This window comes from Halichoeres trimaculatus, unplaced genomic scaffold (genome assembly GCF_033239565.1).
Source record: "Halichoeres trimaculatus isolate MK-OKI-2021-1 unplaced genomic scaffold, fHalTri1.1 fHalTri1_scaffold_10, whole genome shotgun sequence".
Lineage (NCBI taxonomy): Eukaryota > Metazoa > Chordata > Actinopteri > Labriformes > Labridae > Halichoeres > Halichoeres trimaculatus.
This window is the reverse complement of record NW_027437187.1, coordinates 29,822,495-29,841,398: the sequence shown is the minus strand read 5'-3', so window position 1 is coordinate 29,841,398 and position 18,904 is coordinate 29,822,495.

Sequence of the window (18,904 nt, the reverse complement as noted above, 5' to 3'; positions counted from 1 at the left end):
ATCACTGCATAGCTGGGTGCATGCAAGCAATCAAACAATGATTGTTCGCAAGCAAATAGTCCCAGCAGCACTGCACAGAAATGCACACAACAGGTCCAACGTTATACATTAGCAACACCTTGTCCGCAATCACCTGAAAGAAAAAGAGATGCAGTGTTGAAAATTGTCTTTTAAAAACACTGTGAGAGGTTGCAGACTCAAAAATGGCAGAATACCACTGCATAAATGAAACAGTGCTCATACTGATGGTACAGACCAACCAAGAAGTCAAGGAATCATAGAATAATAAAACTGTTAGTCACACATCAGCAATTTAGATGGTATACAACGTGGACTGCACACCAGCTCTTCTAGAGTGAAGCCAAAACTACTACAGCTCCCCTGCTGAAAGGCTGCAGAGTCTTAAATCTTGCCTCCTCTGTTACAACAGATGAAACATGAGTGACATGAGAAAATTCTCAAACATTATGCTGACTAGTTTGTACCATGCTAATGTAAGTGTCAGTGTAGTATGTTGGAAAATGCTATATTTTTAGTTTTTGTATTACAACAGGCACCCCCTGTTTTTTGTTAAATATTTGAACAGATTTATCACATTCCAAACCGTTTGGTATTATATCTATGCCTAAAAATGTCAGTATATAGCACTGTTGCGCCACTATGGCTGCAGGGGAGACTGTATAGCTTGTTCTGCTAATGTGTTGCTCAGATTAAATGTGCAATGTCAGAGCAAGGTGTTAACCTGTGTCCTTCGTCTCTCCTTAATCCACAGGTATGCTAACTTTGCAAAACAGATGGACCTGCCTGATTCAGTTTCTGAAATCTTGCAGATCCATCTTGCCAAACTCCGTTGACCAACAAAGTCACCCGGCTAAATTCTGACCGGCCCAATTAGGGAAGAGCTGCGGGAGCTGCGGGCAGATGTGACGTCAGCAGACATTCGCACTTTTCACCATTCCTTTGAATCTTAAGTTCACTTTACAAAAACAGCAGTAGTCGTCTAACGCCATTATCACAGCTGTTTCTCGTGTTCCTGTAGTTGATCATCTATTGTTTCTCTGCAGCGGCACACATTAGCTACGTCATACAGTGGCTTGATGTGGATTGGTCTGTGGTGAGTGTGTCAATCAGAATGATCGTCCAATCACCAGCTGCTGATTCTTTTGAAGGCCCCGTCTTTGAAAACAAATCGGAAGAGCTGCTACCCAGATGGAAAAGTGAAATATTTCCCTGGCGGATGTATGAAACTGTTTGTCTAGTGTGTCAGGTTACAGGTATGCTAAAAACTTGTTTTTCCAGTACAAATTGTGTTTGATAACTAATGTAAGAGAGTTTGTGACGTTTTAGCATCCGTAGTTGCGAGTAGAGTGTTGTTATAGTAGCTGTGTGATTGAATAGATAGCAATGAGACAAGCTAGCTCTTTTCAGTAACTTTCTTCGGAAGCGTGTTCGTGCCATGGTGCTGCACAGCATTGTTTGTGCTTGTGTGTGCATGTGTGTACGTTTGTGTTGTAGTGAATGTGAATATACAAATGTTAATGTGTGTTTTAGAAAGTGTGGTTTTGGAAAGATTGTATTTTGGTCTAACTGTTGAGTTGTATGTGGAATATAGTTTGCATGATTGAACATTTGGTTGTATTTATTTTTGGTTATAGAGAGTTTTATATTGTTTAGTGTCTATTTTGTTTTGTGCATGTATTTATTTTTGTTACTTTTTTTTTTAGATTTTCTTAAAACTTTTTATAGTTAACATGGAATATGAGTGTTCTATGAAGTGAAATTCAGATTTATTGAGCAACCACAGGGCAAGAAGTTAACCTGTGTCCCTCGGCTCTCCTAATCCACAGTGCTTATAGCAATTTTTTGGGATTACATAGCACATCCTTGCCTGTGCTGGCCCTTTGCTATCGGCCCAGATCCCTCTAGACCAGGTAACACAAGTTTGAGTTTATAGGAGTTAGTTTTCAGTCAGGTATCTGATGTTAAAAGGAGGGGATGTGACATCATCATTGACAGCTCCATTGCCTGCAAAGTTTGTTAAAGTAACAATGAAGAAAAAGAAGAAGAGCATTGTTAGGAATGGCGAAGGTTGCACCCCAATGCCTCCATTTATGTCTCTAATCAGACTTTTTTCCTTTTTTGCCTTGTTGAATTTTACTACTTTGATACGAAACCCTTTTTGGCATAATGACAAAAGGTCCTATTGACGTTTAAAGCAATTTCTCTTCAGCCCAGCTTAAAGCCTCCAAACATTAGTCTCGATAGCATCACCGAGTGCTGTAAATGAATGGCAGAGCTTCTGCATTATTGCTTTCTTTGTTGCAGGTGGTAATTAATCACCATCACCTGGAACACTCTGCCGCCCTGCCTCCTCTCACAATCTGTCTTTTGTCTTCAATGTACATCTAATAAAACCAACAAAAGAAGAGAAAACATTGAAAAAAAATCTTTCAGACTGTTAATTATTGTATTGTTCAAAAATTGTTTATCAGCTAGGCCTAAATGACAGGAAATGCATCATGGTGCCTTCAAGGTCAAAAATGCCATGGATGTGATGAAGCAAACTTTTGAAGAGGAGCTGATGCAGCCTAAAAGTTAAAGAAGTTTAAATAAGTTTAAGAAGTTTAAAAAATAAGAGGCATTTTGTGTTATTCAGAGAGAACTTTTTATTCTTATTTTTCATTTTTTGATGACTGCAGCTCTTTTTTGAGCCTGAGTGGAACATCTGTCCCCCTGTGGTCAGTGATAGTGTGTTTAAGCTGTCTCTCATGTGTCCATCCTCTTGCTGCATCAGCCCTTTTTCACAGTTTGTCTAAATACAGAGGAGAAAAACAACAGCTGAATTTGAGCCTGACAATGGCTGATTATTTCTCTTTTCTTTCCCCTCTTCCTCAGTTTTGAATATTTTGACTGTGTTTTCTCTTTTAGGTGTACCTCATCTCTCCTTAGAAGTAATCTGTGAAAGTGGAATTTCATGTTCATACTCCAGACCACACATATATTGACTGTAGTCTCTTGTGTTTTCTCCCTGTTTCTTTTGTTTTACCGAGTATCCAATTTGCTTTAGCATGACTGGTAATGAACTTGTGTCATACTTCCTCTTTTCTTGTTTTTTGACAGGCTTGAATCATCTCTCAGGGTCTGGAAAATCAAGGCTCAAGACGTGAGAGTGATTTAAAGTAGTATGTCGTCCATGCAATTAGTTTTACACAGTACTCCAGGGGGATTGCATACATGGCGGCATCTGGCCCGGTGGTTGCAATTAACATCTTGGTGTTCATACATTTTTAATAAAGCCATTACAAACATGGGGATTGTGGAAGTAATGCTTCTTTCACATCCTAAGAGACTTACCTTAACCTTTTGTTTTAAAGATTTCTGACTTGCCTTCAACATAAGGATTGAATCACTTTGAAATGCGCTTGATAGCGAGGAAAAACGTATAAATAAGTCAGCAACGTTTAACATTTCAAATCTTATTTGCATGAGGTTACATGGGGCAAACAGCTTTCGTATCATATTCTGCAAAAAGATACCAAATGTTGGTGTATCCCAGCTTGAACCCTTGATGTGAAGTAAACAGCCATCCAGAAGTTGACTGAAAGCAGGAATATTTTGAATAAATGTGTGAATAATGAATTGCTGCCACAATATGACATGAACCAGTCAGCGTGCATACTGAGCAGAAAGCCCCGGTCCACTAATGAAATTTCCGTCTGCAGGTTTCATTATAGCGCCACACACTTGGTACAAAAGTCGGGGCGGGGACATCCCCGACCCTCGCCGATTCTATCTCAGCGTTATCAGCCTCCTTGGTGTATTTCTGGGTGAAGGACACGGTAAAAGGCTGCAGACAGGCATTGATCTGACGCCTTTGACTCGAAAATGCAATTAGAGGCCGGCTGCGACTTGGTGGGCGGTTATCAGAAGGCACGTTGCAGCACTTTTAGATGTCTGATTGTGGACACTCACAGTAATGATTATTACCTGATTACCCGAGACTTCATGACTGCACACTGATCGATTATGATGAGGCCTTTCTTCTCAATATGTGTCTGGGTTTTTATAAAATCATAGTCCTTCATTCTTAAATCAGTGTGAAAGCCCTATCTCTGTGGGCAGATACGCTCCAAGTGTAAGATGAGACTTTGAGTGATGTGGTTTCTTCATAGATTAGTCGAGCTGACTGAGAGTTCAACTTTTGGCCAAATTATTCATGTGCAACTTTTTGATGCACGCCTTCTGTTTTTAGTGTCATTTCAGGGATGAACACTTTTAAACATCATTCATTTCCCACTCTCTTTGGTAACTCCTTTTTCTGACGGAGACGTCTGCAGATTATTCTTGCATCTGTCAGAGTGAAAGAGGACGATCCGTGATACTCTGTTTTAGCTGAAATATGCTCTGAATGTTGTCTAAATATATTTTCTTGCACTTTTGTTCTGTTTTTGTTATTTTCTTTTTCTTATGTTTGTTTTTCTTAGCTACTAGATGCAAATTTTCCAAATTAAGTGAGTAAAGTAAAGTTTTTCAGAAAATAATTGAATAAAAATGCATTCAAAGATGGTGTGACAAACAAAATATAAAATGTTGATGTAAATATGTGGCATGGATTATATATCATTTCATCAAAGTTCCCCTTTACATTTCTTTGAAGATCACTCTCCCTTGAAGATGAGAGAGGATTTAAAGATGACTTTTAAGAATAATGCCTTTGTGCTTGGAAATGTGCTGATAAATATAACACCTCGTCTTAATCCATGAGACATCAGATGTAACAACATGGCCGGCAGGTTTATTTTTTGCAGGGCAGATAATAAATATTGAGTGTGCTGTGCTCAGGTGGTTTGTAACAGACAATAGAGTAAGAAGTGTGAATGGTTTTGTTTTAATAAACATGACTGGCTTCAAAGTGTGGTGCTAATCCAGGTTTCTTTCGACTGGGCTAACTGACAGAAAAAGTGGTTCAGATATGGGCAAATTTATACATTTGTGTGAGTTACATGAAACATTTCCCATTTTAACATGCATCTTCATTAGCAACTGATTAGCATGATGACTTTAGAATAGGGATCAGCCAACATGGAGTTGTCTGTGGGTGTGTCTCAAAGCTCCAAAGTTCCATCCTTCCTTCCTCCACTTGCGTTGTTGACTTGGGTCTTAGTCCCTCCCACCATAGATCCATGAGAGAGATGCAAGGAAATGAAGAGAGGAGAGAGGAATCGAGGAGATTTGTTATAAGAGCGATGAGACTTCATTTCACCTGGAGCTTCACATGAAGTGACATGTTTCAGCGATGGCGGCGTCAGCTGACCACCTCCGAATCATCTATCAGTCAGCTCTAACATCCTATATTGATTTCATAATGGTTGTGTCCAGTGTTTTGTTCCTCAAAATCCCATCAAACCCTTTTCTAATCCCAGGTTTATGACCTGTTTCTGAGTCGTCTTTCCTCTCTCATTAAACTCTGTTGTGTTTGTAAAGTTTCATGTAGAGAAGTTGGAGCCACTGCAGCAACCAATCAGTGAGTGGTATTCCAAATAGGGGCGGGCCTGATAGAGGAAAGACTTCCGCTGTGGTGGTTTGATTTTGGGTTCGTGTTGTGCATTTCTGGAGTGTTTCTTGTGTATCTTGAGTCTCTTAGTTGTTCTTTGTGATTATTGTCTTGTGTTTTTTTGTGTTGGTCTGAGTTAATAATGGGTGTTTTCTGTGTGAGAGAGGAGACTGCAGTTTATTGCTTTGAGACACACCCAATGATGCTGTTTGGTGAGCTGAACCCAAGTGGTAACCTCCAGCTGTGAGAGACAAAGCTGATACGAGATGTGCTCAAATGAAAAAAAAAACAAACAAAAAAAAAACAGTGCCTCACTGGTCCACTAAAGTCTGGCTTCGGGAGTACAAGAAACCATAGCCCCATGTCCACCAAGTGGTTCAGTTTGGTTTGTCTCAGTAAGGCACGTTTGTTGTGACGTGTCCTTTGACTTAAACTGGGGCCGGTCCTCAAATTACCGACCTGTACCATTCCACTATACTGAATCCTTCTGTTTGTGTGCCAGACACAGAGATCTGACCCCATAAGGTGGAGCTAGAAACACTGCAGTCAGTTGATTGGTCAAAAGAATTGCCACTTCCGGTGCAACAGTAGCTGTATTTTTCCTGGTAGCACACAGCCTTCTCTGAAACAAAGCTCGATTACACTTTGTAAAAAAGAGCCACATGCCAATCACAAAGTAGACTCATTGCTGGATATCTTCCTTCGTTGCTCTTTGTTTACTGTGTTGTGTTTTTCTTCTTTGTTGGATTTATTAGCGGGGTCTATTTCCCTGCTATGTCTCCGCACCATTATATAGCTGTTGCGGCTACCAGCATTCAGCTTCCACACCGCCTACCCAGAGAGACACTGTTGGCTGTGGAAATGCAAACAGGATCCAGCTTTACCGATCCAAACTGTATTGAACTGTAGGGATCCAAACCCAACTGCTTAGGGAAACAGGCTATACACATCAATTCAAAAACCAAAAATCTTTACAGCAAAAGTAAAGAAGCTAGGTTGAGTTTAGCATTTTTTTGTAACCTTTAAAACTTTACATCAGGATCAGGTAAATGATGTCACGTAAACTACATTCATTCATTCATAATTTGCAATTTCACAGCAACTGCACCAATTAGCATTTCACTTTGTTTTCCCATTGGCTTGAGAATCATTTGAATTTCATTTCAAGGTGTATGTCAACAGATCAGATCACTTATTCTGCTGTTGTGAGCAACAAGTCTCGGGTTAAGGGAGTGAGAGAATCTAGTAGTCCTGTGCCCAGAATACTTTTCAGGAAAAAAACCCTGTACCTGTTTTTCCATAGAGTGACTTCAATTGTTTTCATACCACCATGCCTTTATTTTGAAAATTTTCACTCATCAGCTTTTTGGTATAATAAGTGTCTTGTATGGTGATTTATATAGGCCCACAGGGAACTTTTGTTGTATGAAAAAAGGTTACAAAGCTTTTTTTTTTGTTTGTTTTTATCATGATCTCTCTTCAACTTTACATCCATCTTTGTTTCCCTCTCTCCGCTCAGCTGGTGTCTCTGTAGAGCATGTTTATTTGTTTATTTTCTAACAAGATTTTTACCATGAGCTTCTGCTTTCAAAATGTTGAAAAAGAAAGCATTGACACTGATCCGTTCCGGGGAAAGGAATTAAAAATTCATGAACTCACCCCGGCCATGTCATTAACAGTTGGCGTCTGTTGATGTTCAGTATAAATAGCAGTTGAGGCACGGTGAGATTTTTGCAATGAGTTACCTCAACGTTCGGGGTCACCCTGTGGCGGCACCTGGCTTTGGGTTGCCTGTGACACTGGCAGCCTAAGCAGGCTTCACCCCCCCCAGCAGCAGTACACCTGGCTCCTCTCCTTTGAACTCACTCCAAACTGACAGACCACTGTTACACCGGGGGTAGAGTTTGACCTTCATGACAGAACCTTATTTTAGACAAAAACTGGACCAGAAAAACCTGCATTTATTATTTCCACAGTCATCTCTCTTATTGTGATGCCGACAGTGTCTGAATACGTTGGGGTGATACTTACAGTGAAGTGGTGTTAAGAGGACTCAAGCAGGCCTGAAGTATTCTGTTTATGACAAAGCTTTTTATCTACCAAGAAATAATTTTGAGCCAAATTTTAAATTAGATTCTGTAAGAATTATAATAACATCCCCCAGAAATAAGACAAATACACAGACTTACTGTTTTATCCTTTGTATGCTCTGTCGTGTGCTGTCTTGTAGAGAAAAACTTTCAGGATGTCATAAGAGGTGAAGACTGGTGTTTTGTTCTATAAAGACTTTACATGAGCAGTGTAAACAAAGATGTTCAAAATTGGTGGGGCTAACTGCAGTGAAATCAAATGCTAGCCTTACATTGGAAGCCCCCTTACACACTTAAACTCACCCAATGGTTGCAAACATTTTGAGCATAATATAGACAGAGTTGTCTGTGGCAAAGATGCACGGAGCTGGTCTGGAAACAGTCAAAGTTTTTTTTTTTCTTCCTCCATTGCCCCTTTTAACACTTTTTTATAACTTTTGAAGTATAATCACACAGAATAGACAAAAAAAAAAACAAACAAACAAAAAAAAAAACAAACGAGAGAAAAGCAAACAAATAAAGAGATGTATACAGAGATATAAATAGGCATGTCAATCCGTAAATTAATACCAGAGTCCAAAAGAGGGCCATACAGTCATAGGCTGAGTCCATGAGACCATCTGGAGGCTCTGTTTTAAAGAAGTCTCTGTATATTATTGTACTATTGTACTAAAAAACAAACAAACAAACAAAAAAAAACAATAAATTAAAACTAAAAAAGATAAATAAAAATCAAAAAATACAAAAGACATTCTTTCAGGATAAATGTAGAAAAGTAAGTGAAATGCTAGATTTAGTTGACTTAGATGGTTAATTATGCCACTGCTAGCAAGCTAACGGCAATGTCAGCCTTTAAATTACCCAAGGGCTTCTAAGCATCCAGTCTTGACACGAAGGGGCCACTGCAAAAAAAAAAAAAAAAAAAGAGCAACTCTGTGAACAACTGCACTTGGCAACATGAACTCTTTTACAGTAACATTTGGCTCTTCCTGCTGAACGCTTGCTGCCACACACCTGGGAGCACTTCTTTTCGGACAGCTGAACCACATTTGCTCTGAGGACGAGAGCAGCTGAAATGGGTATGGGTTGAAGATGGACATCACAAAGTCTTGACATGCTCATCTTTTTTTGCTCTCTGGAATACATTTGGTCGTGTGATGCTGTCCCCATTGGGTCTTTTTATCTCCCCGGTCATTTACATACTACTCTGAGTGTATACTAAGTAATGACGTACCCACAAGGTCAAAGGTGTTTTAGATTCCTTTAGGTTTTGATTGGATCATGGGTATTTTTGAGTTTATTAAACACCTGCAGGGATTTTATCTCAACACAAACAGTAAATATGATATGGGTTCCATGTTAATGGGTAAATTCTACCAGATCTGTGACTAGCTGATAAGTTTCAATTCTTGTCATTGTGTTAAATCCTGGGGACAGGGAGTTAGACACAGAAACAGCATGTAAACATCCATTGACTTTCAAAATGAAATTATGTTGATGCCAGATCACATTTTACTTATCTACAAAAGCAAACTGTCACTATAACAGGAGTAAGGCCTGGAGGGGTTTTCAGAGGCCAAAGAAGATAACATGATTGTTGAGGCTCATCATGGAGAAAAAGAAGTGTGGCAAGTCCTCGGTTATTTTACTCCAACTGAGGAGTGGTTTGATTTCATGCTGCATCCTGACAACACAGTTGGTGGTAGTTGATTTTTGTTGACTTTGAAGTGAAATCATGTGTTGTTCTTACTCTTCTCAGACTTAAACCCTCAGAGCTCATACAGTGATGGAGTTTGGAGGATTCAGTACCTCACAGCTTGGTTCACATTTTCATGATGAGTATGCTCAGTTAAGAGTTTTGGCCTTTTGTCAAAATACAGATAGAGATTTTTAGTTTTTAGAATTAAAAATGTGAAATCATAATATTTAAGTTAGCAATGAGCTACTTTTGAGCTACATAAGATTGCTGGCAACCTAAATGCTCTCCCTTATTATGCCAGTAAACTTGTGTTTCTAAAGGTTTATGTGTTCTCACCTTCATGCATACTTTAATTTCAACTAAATCTGTTTAAATGAATTCAAAGTTTCATGTTTTACTAATCAAATCACCAGTCGTGTGTTTTGTTCTGTTGAAAATACGTAAAATATAGAGTCAAGGTTGGGGATAGATTCAAGCATTTTCAAACTGATACCTTTATGTATTTGAGTGTGTGTATCTGCACTGTGTAGGTAAAATTCTTGAGTGGAGAGATGATATAATGCTTCATCTGGCAGGTTAAATTCCCCCTCCAACCATTTTGAGCGTTCAAGGTTGACACAGGCAGCAGAGAGAATCAAAGAGAGAAAAAACTGCGGCATGCTGATAGAGAAAGCAGAGCTAAAGCTTTAGAGATGTCATGTTTATCTGAAGCCCCCTGTCCTCTGTGAGAGCAGTCAAGGTACGAGTCACGGGGTATTCAAGCCCAGGTACACAGTGGAGGAGATAAAAATAGGCCGACTTACATTACTGTGGGAAAAATCTCCCATCCTGCATGTTATTATCTGGTCCTATTGTGCAGTCAGTCCTCATTTCACATTGCTTTATGTAACACAAACAGTGATTCTGCTTCACAATGTCTGACCCTCAAAACCAGGTCACAATTTGAACGCTTTTGTGAATCAGTTAAACCTCAATTTTCAAATGAACTGGAGACCTTGTGATCCTCTTTACAGTATGTAGTACCTCCTACTTATCACAGGAGAGCTCTGCTTCTAGGGCACTCTACTTATCCAAGTTGTGAACCAGCAGTATTTGAAGCTCATTCTGCACTGTGCAGTGCTTTTCCCCTCGTCCCATTGTTCTCTTCTAACCTGGTTCTACATCTTCTGTGAGTCCAGTAACAAGCTCAAAGCACAGCATGTGAAATGACAATAGAGTTGCTTTTGAGTGCTTTATCAGAGGTACTTGCACTTAAATTGCCCTTGTTAAAGTTGAAGGGCTGTTTGGAAGGCTGATTTCCACACACTGGTTTGGCATGTGTTGTTTTTATCCCAGATCAAGTGATCAAAATACACTGAATTATTAAAGCAAACAGGATTAAAACATCAAAAACTTCTGTTACACTTTTAATCCCACATTATGTGTCACTTGTCAATCACTCATGCGCCCATACTTTCTCCTGTCAAGCCTGTGGTCAAAATCTATTTTTTATTATATATTTTTTTATTGTCAGTTTTTCAGACCGTCTTTATGTGGTTTTGAGCCCCTCATTATCTGTGATGCTGGCAGTTCTTGTCTGCTTGACAGATGATTCAGTCCGTATTCTGTTTCTGCAGATGTTGGAGGATGTTATGACTGAATTTCATTCACCAGGGATTTATTTTATCTATGTGGAAGGGGTGAAAAAACATGATGTGAGGCCTTGGAAACTTCAGCTGGTTGAAACAGGCTCTCTTAACATTTTCAGGTAGTGTGGGGGAGGGGAAACGTTAGCCCAGAAAAAAATCTTAAGAGCTACTCGCAGCTTAATAGAAGACACTCTTTCTATTTCAAGGACAATTTCTGACACTCTTGTCTCTGAATATTATTCACATCCTGCTCTGCTAACATTATTAACACTTCACTTTCGCACCAGGTGTTTGCTCCCTTAAAGAGGGGGTAGTGTTTTTTTTTTCATGGATTTACAGAAACAATGCTGGGTGTTAATACTAAAAATGCAAATTTCCAAACCACTACATGTTCATATGTTGAAGAAATCCCTGAATCTGTAAACCGCCTAAAACGGTCTATTCTAAAAATAGCACAAGATCTTCACAAGGCTTGCTGAAATGATGAGGTCATCACATTAGGATCTCCTAATTAGTGTATGACTCACCACAGGGGGTCTAAAAACACCATGTCTGCACAAAGTTATGCCCCCGGAGGGCTGGCCAATCAGAGGTGAGGGGTTTTTGAAGAAGGGATCCTTAAAGAGACAGCAGCTACAAAGAAGTGTTCATGACCCAGGCTAACATTGTTTTTAAAACACCAGTGTGCAAAATGATCAGATTGAGTAAAGCTGCTGTAGAGGCACCAGAAAGACAGTTTAAATTTCAGCATCAAAACACTTTCCACTACTAAATCAACATTTTTTCAACATCTCATAGCATATCAAAATGCTGTTTATCTAACATTTGATCCAACATAATGGAAACTAATAATGAAATAAACCTCATGAATGTCACCAAACTAACCAAATTAGCAGACCAATAGAGATACTTTCTTCACAGTGTCTACTTTAACAGCATTTGTGGGAAGCTGTGGTTCAGAGACCAATGATCGATTGATGGTTTGATTTCTGACTCCTCCAGTCCACATGTCACAGTATCCTTAGGCTAGACACTAAAACCCAAAATGCTCTCAAAGACCTAACCATTGGCATATCAATTGTCTGAATGGGTTTAGGTCAGTAGATGGGCAACTTGACACTTTTCATTGCATTCCCTGCAATCAGTGTTTGAAAGTGTGTGACAGAGTGTGGGCTGACGGGGTTTTAAGTGCACTGAGTGGTCTGAAGGCCAGAAATGGGTGAAATAATTGGAGTCATTTAGGCATTTAGGGTGTGGCTGTGCAGTAGAAGAACTGCAGATATTTCTCTCAGGGACTTTCAACCTGCATCTCATGGTTCCATATGCCAATCAGGTTTGATCATGATGGTTAAAAGCACTGTGAGGAAGTGATTTCGAAATAGTTGTCATGAACTCCGGGAAAAAACAGGAAACAAATGGAAGTCGACCTGAATGCAGATTCACACAGAAAAGAAAACCAAACTCAAAAAAAAAAAGAAAACTCAAAACTATAAACTCTAACAGAAGTAACAAAACCACAAAAACCATGATAAACACGCAAGTTGACAGCAGACAATGAGCTCACAGAGAACACAAGAAACACTGAGACATTATGGCCATGTCCACACGTAGCCAGGTATTTGGGAAACCGTATATATTTTTATACGTTTAGGCCTGTCATCCACACAAAACCGACGCCGGTAAACAGAGTTTTCAGTTCTCAAACGTCAAAGCTAAATGACAGGGCTTCTTTCTGATTGACTGGCACAGATTTTACGTCTGTGTCGAAAATACCCAGCTAAGCTTGAACATGGCCTGTATAAGCCAGGAAGTAATCGAGCACAGGTAAGAAAAAAGACACAGGTAAAATATGAGGGGCAGTCAACCTAGAGGGAAACACAAAGAGAACTAAACCAACTCAAGGAAACTCGAGACAGAGACTAGATAAGTCCAAAACACAGAAACACTAAAAGAAAAGACCTACACATGACAAGAACTAAACCAGAACCACAAGGAACAAGAACTAGACAGAAACAGGAAAATGAAAACACAGAAGAATAACTAAGATTACCACAAGAAACACAAGACCAGAATCACAAAGAAAAAAACAAATAACTCAAGATATACTAGAAAACCCCTGGAATACACAACACAAATCCAAACCAAACCATCAAAATAGTCTCACTTTTATGTATTAAAATTTAGTTTAAAATTAGAGTATCCTCTGGTCAGGTCAGATTTTTTCTGGAGGACAGAGATCCTTTTTGGGGCATGTAGACCAAAAGTCTCTGTGGCGACACTACGCCACCCTGCTGGCAAAATTTAGCTATCAGAATTGAGATACCCTTTTAGGGAACAAGATACGTCTTTTTTCTCAAAGAAAATTATTTCTTGGATTTATTTTGTTGCCCTTGCTGCTTTGCATCCTGGGGAAATGTTGTCTTGAACAGTTGAGAGTAAAAACTAAAAAGCTCTCTATTAATTTGCTTCCAAAACAAATGCACACATTGGAAAGAGTCACATCCTTGCAGCAGTGGGTAACAGTGCTCATGGGAAACGGAGTCTTTATCCCAGGAAAAACACAACTGATTCCAAACAAAGGTGAAGATAAAGACAGAATAGATCATATCACCACAGTTCTCCTGTGCTTGAAAGTCATATAGTGTATACCAGTTATGGCATTGATTTAAATTAGTGCAAGTTTCAAACTCCTCTCGAGGGCTTAATATGGCTCTGTGACAAGTGAGCTGACTTTCCCTCAGCGTACTTAACTTTTTAAACCACTGAAGGAGAAATCAACCCCGCTATTTATCTAGATAAACAGCAGAGTTTGAGATGGAGAGTTGCTCTTCTGTATCTGATAAAGAGTTGAGGGGTGAGTCGGAGTGGGCTGGGTGTGAGAGAACATTGTTTACTCATGGTTCATTAGTTTTCTGTGAGGTGTTTTTTCTCCCTTTTGGCACCCTCCATGTGAAGTGATGCTTTTCCTCTCTTTACTACCTGCAATTAGCCTTGTACATTAAAGTGCTTGCTGATGTCTGACTAATAGCAAGTATCTATCACATCCCGCAAGGCAGCAGGTCTGTTCTCAACTACCAGCATGCTGTGTCATGTTTTTCTAAGAAACACCCCATTTATTTATGCAAATCAATCAAAATGTGCAGCTTGTTTTCTGTCTGCAGACTCTGGGAAAGTGTCTGTGGTAAAGGGCTTCTGTGTACCATGTGTACCATGCTCAGATGTCTCCCAATGCTTTGAGTGAGGATACTTCACTGCTATGGAGGACAAATATGTGGGAGAAAATGTATTCAGCTGTTCACACAACTTGAGCTCCAGTGTCTTTATGCAAGGACGGTTATGAGAGACCAAAAATCCCTCCAAATGCATTTCGCATTTACAACAAAATGATGCAATATTTGTCACATAAGAGGATAACAACTCACAGACCACAGATCTGCTGCTGGAGCTGAATTACCCATGCATTATGTATTAAGACATTCTGTTCACACCAACCCACCAAAGGACAGATAAAAGGCAGAAAACCAGATTGGACGAGAACCATACTGTCAAGAACACAGAGCAGCGCAGGAGGGAGGAAAGCTTCATGTAACTGGGGTTCAATGATGAGGACGGTTTTCCTCACACTGAAACTGAATGTACCCTGCTCCAAAACCAATCCATACTTCTCAAACCACAAAAGTGAAAAGGGAGAAGAGTGGGTGACATCAACCCTATCCTCACTCACAGGTGGGAACACACAGCAGCCTGGTCATGGTCCAGTTCACAGTCCTCCGTTGGTTCTGGGCTTTCATTTTTTTGAGACTGTCCTTCACTCCATATTTTCAGAGCTGAGCTTAAGTCAGGTGATAAAGTTTAGGTGTTTGAGTATTTCAAATTATTGAAAGAGTAAGACCTCAATACTTCGTTATCAAATGTAACACAGCTGTTATTGTGGCTGAATAGAACTCAACTGCAATGGTGTAGCAAGGTAGATGTAATTATACACAGTATAGTTCAATGGCTGTGATCAAGCTTGGTCGTGTAAGGTTATGGGATGTGTCATGTCATGTCTATCTATCTATCTATCTATCTATCTATCTATCTATCTATCTATCTATCTATCTATCTATCTATCTATCTATCTATCTATCTATCTATCTATCTATCTATCTGTCTATCTGTCTATCAGTCAGTCAACCATATGCCTGGTTTCTATCACTGCATCCACCCCACAGTCCATCTATTGATAAAACATTACACCAGTCATCCATCTATCCATCTATCCATCCATCCATCCATCCATCCATCCATCCATCCATCCATCCATCCATCCATCGAGCTATCTGAGCCATGGATAAGAACAGCCATCCATCAAGAAATCTGTCATCTGTTTACCTGCTCATACAACAGCTAATCCTTTCATCTGTTCATCAAAAAATCACTCCATCCATTAGTCTTTTAGCCTTAGTTTATCCATCCTTCAGTTCATCAATCTACCAATCATTCTTCCATTCATCCAAAAAAAAATCCAAAACCCCACTCCATTCATTCATCCATCCATCAATTTCTTCATAAATTCCATCCATCCATCCATCCATCCATCCATCCATCCATCCATCCATCCATCCATCCATCCATCCATCCTTACAGTAATCTGTCCTCCATTGACCCACTTATACAACAGTTAATCCTTCCATCCGTTCATCAAGAAATCACTCCATCCGTTCATCCATCAGTCTTTTACCGTTAGTTCATCATTCTTTAATCATTCAATCTACCAATCATTCATCCATTTATCTCTTTATAAGAGTCCAACAACTCACGCCATTCATTCACTCATTCAATCCATCTATCATTTTCTTTATAGTTTCCATCCATCCTTCCATCCATCCATCCATCCATCCTTCCATCCATCCATCCATCCATCCATCCATCCATCCATCATCCATCAGTCTTTTCCCCATCTATCCATACATCCACGTATCCATTAATTAATTCATGGCAACATTCATCTATTCATTCACCTGTCTGTTTATTCATTCATTCATTCGTGTTCATTCATTACTTATAAATCATCTCCCATTCAACAAGACATTAATTTATCCAGTCAATCATTCAACTTCCATTTCACCAGTTATCTGTCAAACTTTTCTATCATTTATTATTATCCATCACTGTTTGTCAAAGCCTTTAATGATTACAACATTGAAATTTATAATAATTAATAGAGTTTATGTTAATTATTATAAACTTTCCGGCCAGGTGTGCTCTTGTATAAGCTGAAGTAAAAAAAACTTACATAAACTGCTCTTATTAATTAAAATATACGTTTTTATTAGTTTGTTTTTCAAACCACATTCTCCAAGTAGGCCATTCTTTTTAAGTTAACAAAAACATTAAATGATTTGTTGAAGATATTTGAAATTATGTAATGATGAAACCTCATTCATTTTCTTACCAGGCATTCTTGAATCTGAAGTGTCATCCAGTCTGTTCCACCGCCTCTTAAAAACAGGTCAGCTACCTTTCTTTTCATTTTCTTTCCTGGATGTGTTGGAAGAAGTGAAAGCTAAAAGAACTAAACACTGAACAAATTTTGTGAAACCTAAATCCCCCAACTTAGGGTTTAAAATCTGTGTTCTATAATTGTACAATGAAGCTGTTATGACAGCAGATTGCTTATTCATGAATGTTCTCTGGATTATGTCAAAAGCCGAAGAGTCTTCCATCCTTTTTTTCTGCAAGAGAAACTATCTGGGACACACACACACACACACACACACACACACACACACACACACACACACACACACACACACACACACACACACACACACACACAAGTTCCAGCTGAGAATCGCAAACCAACTTCTGTGCAGATTGATACAGACATTCATACGGAATGAATTGTTAGGGGAAAGCTGTCCTCTCAGCCCAGCAGACCTATCAGATTGAACCCTGAAGCAGTCTGCAGAGGCTTCTCTCCAGCCATCTCTGGGTGCGACCTGCCGCAGACCCCTCAGGTTGAACCCAGCAGCAGCCTGAAAGCTGCAGCAAAGGCGTTGTTAAACTTGATTCAATCAAATTGAACCAAGCTGTAATGCCAAACTAAATTGTCACAGCATGAAGTGTGTAAATTAGAATGATATAAAACAGAGAAATGGTCAGAGGCAAATGTAGGTCAATATAAATACAATGCAGTGCACCTCTGAGTAGGGAAGCAGAGAGAAGAGTGTTGATAAAACTGCAGGAGTTTAAGTGACTCAGCACACTGAGCCCAGGTGTGGGGACTTAGCATGTTGCAAGGGAGCACACATTTGAAATACACCTCCAACACACATGCCAAATCCAAAAATTCTCCCACTTTTGGTCTGTGGTGTGTGGGTGTGTGGGCGTGTAAGGCTGTCTTAAGCCTCATTTCCACCAAGCAGTCCAGTTTGGATCAGTAAAATTTGCTACGGGTTGGATCCTGAAGCCGGATTCTGTTTGCGTTTCCACAGCTAAACATAACCCCTCTTGATGGGGGGCCTGTAAGCTGGATGCCAATAGCCACGTCAGTTATGTAATAGAGTGACGCCATAGCAGCGGGACACAGTGTACCCCACTAATTAATCCAACAAAGAAGAAAATTGCAACACAGTAAACAAAGACAACAACTGGAGAAATCCAGGAATTTGTCTTCTTTGTGATTTTTTCTTTTTGTTACAAAGTGCAATCAGTCTCTGTTTCAGAGAAGAATGTGTGCTCTGAGGAAAAATATAGCTGATGTTGAATGGTAAGTGATGATTCTTTTGACCAATCAACAGTCTGCAGTGTTGTAGCTCCACCTTCTGGGATCAGATCGGTTTAGTCTGGCACCCCTACGAAAAAGTCCAAAAAAGTGGGATGGTTTGTCTCGGTTATTTGGGGATCTCTACTCAGGATTAGTCAGTGGAAACACCACAAAAACAAACCAAACTTAACCACTTGGTGGAAATGGGGCTTTAACTGATGGTTTCAAGTTTCTGCCACCACTGTGCTGGGAAAGTCTAGAAAAGCCTTGAAAAATACTGGACTATTCAACATTTACAGTCAGTCACTACATGAAACTCAGAGGGCATTGAAGAATGATCTTTGTTGGTTTTAGTTTTTAAGATTCAACGAGTTTATTGTCATGTGCACAGTATAGAAACCTGTTTCCCTGTCAAATGAAAATCTTTCTTTGCTGTAATAAAAGTCAACAATAAAATACTAAAAGTTGCCAAAGAAAATAAAAGACAGAAATAATTATAATGACAGTATACACAAATCTGCAAAAAGTATTAAAGATAAGGCAAATGAAGGCAGTGCAAAGTGCAAATAGAATTTAAAATGTGCAAAAATGAATGTAATAACATGCAAAAATATGAACGCAATATAAGTTTTTTTTCCTCTGAACCACCACTGTTCAGACTGACAGCTGGTGCAAAATGTTCAATATCTACTACAGGTCAGCTGTCTGTGACAGTCTTCACGCACGTTTACATTTTTCCAAGTTTGAAATGAAAACAATTATCTCTGTGCAGATGCAGCAGCTCCGAGTTTATCTGCATCCATACTGCATAAATTATAGTACATGATACTGGCGTACAGCAGACATGCATATGTTGATGGAAACAAAAGGCGGGCTGTTCTATGTAACTTCTATTGTCAAGTCACAGAAAACAAAAATCTAAAAAGTAAGACCTAAGATGTTTTTTTTTTATATATTTTGAGACTAAACATCTTCATCACTTTATTTCAGCTTTCCCTGCTCTTTGTGCTCTCCAGTTTAACCAGTTTTTGACACAACTCATTCATTGTGTTGTGGCAGCCACTGTATAAACATACTTAGTTTTATGTGAACACATAGGTGGAGTTAAGAAAGGGTTTCAGAGGTGTGATGACCCTTGAACATGAATCAAGTTATAAACCTGAAATCTCCAGAAACCCACCA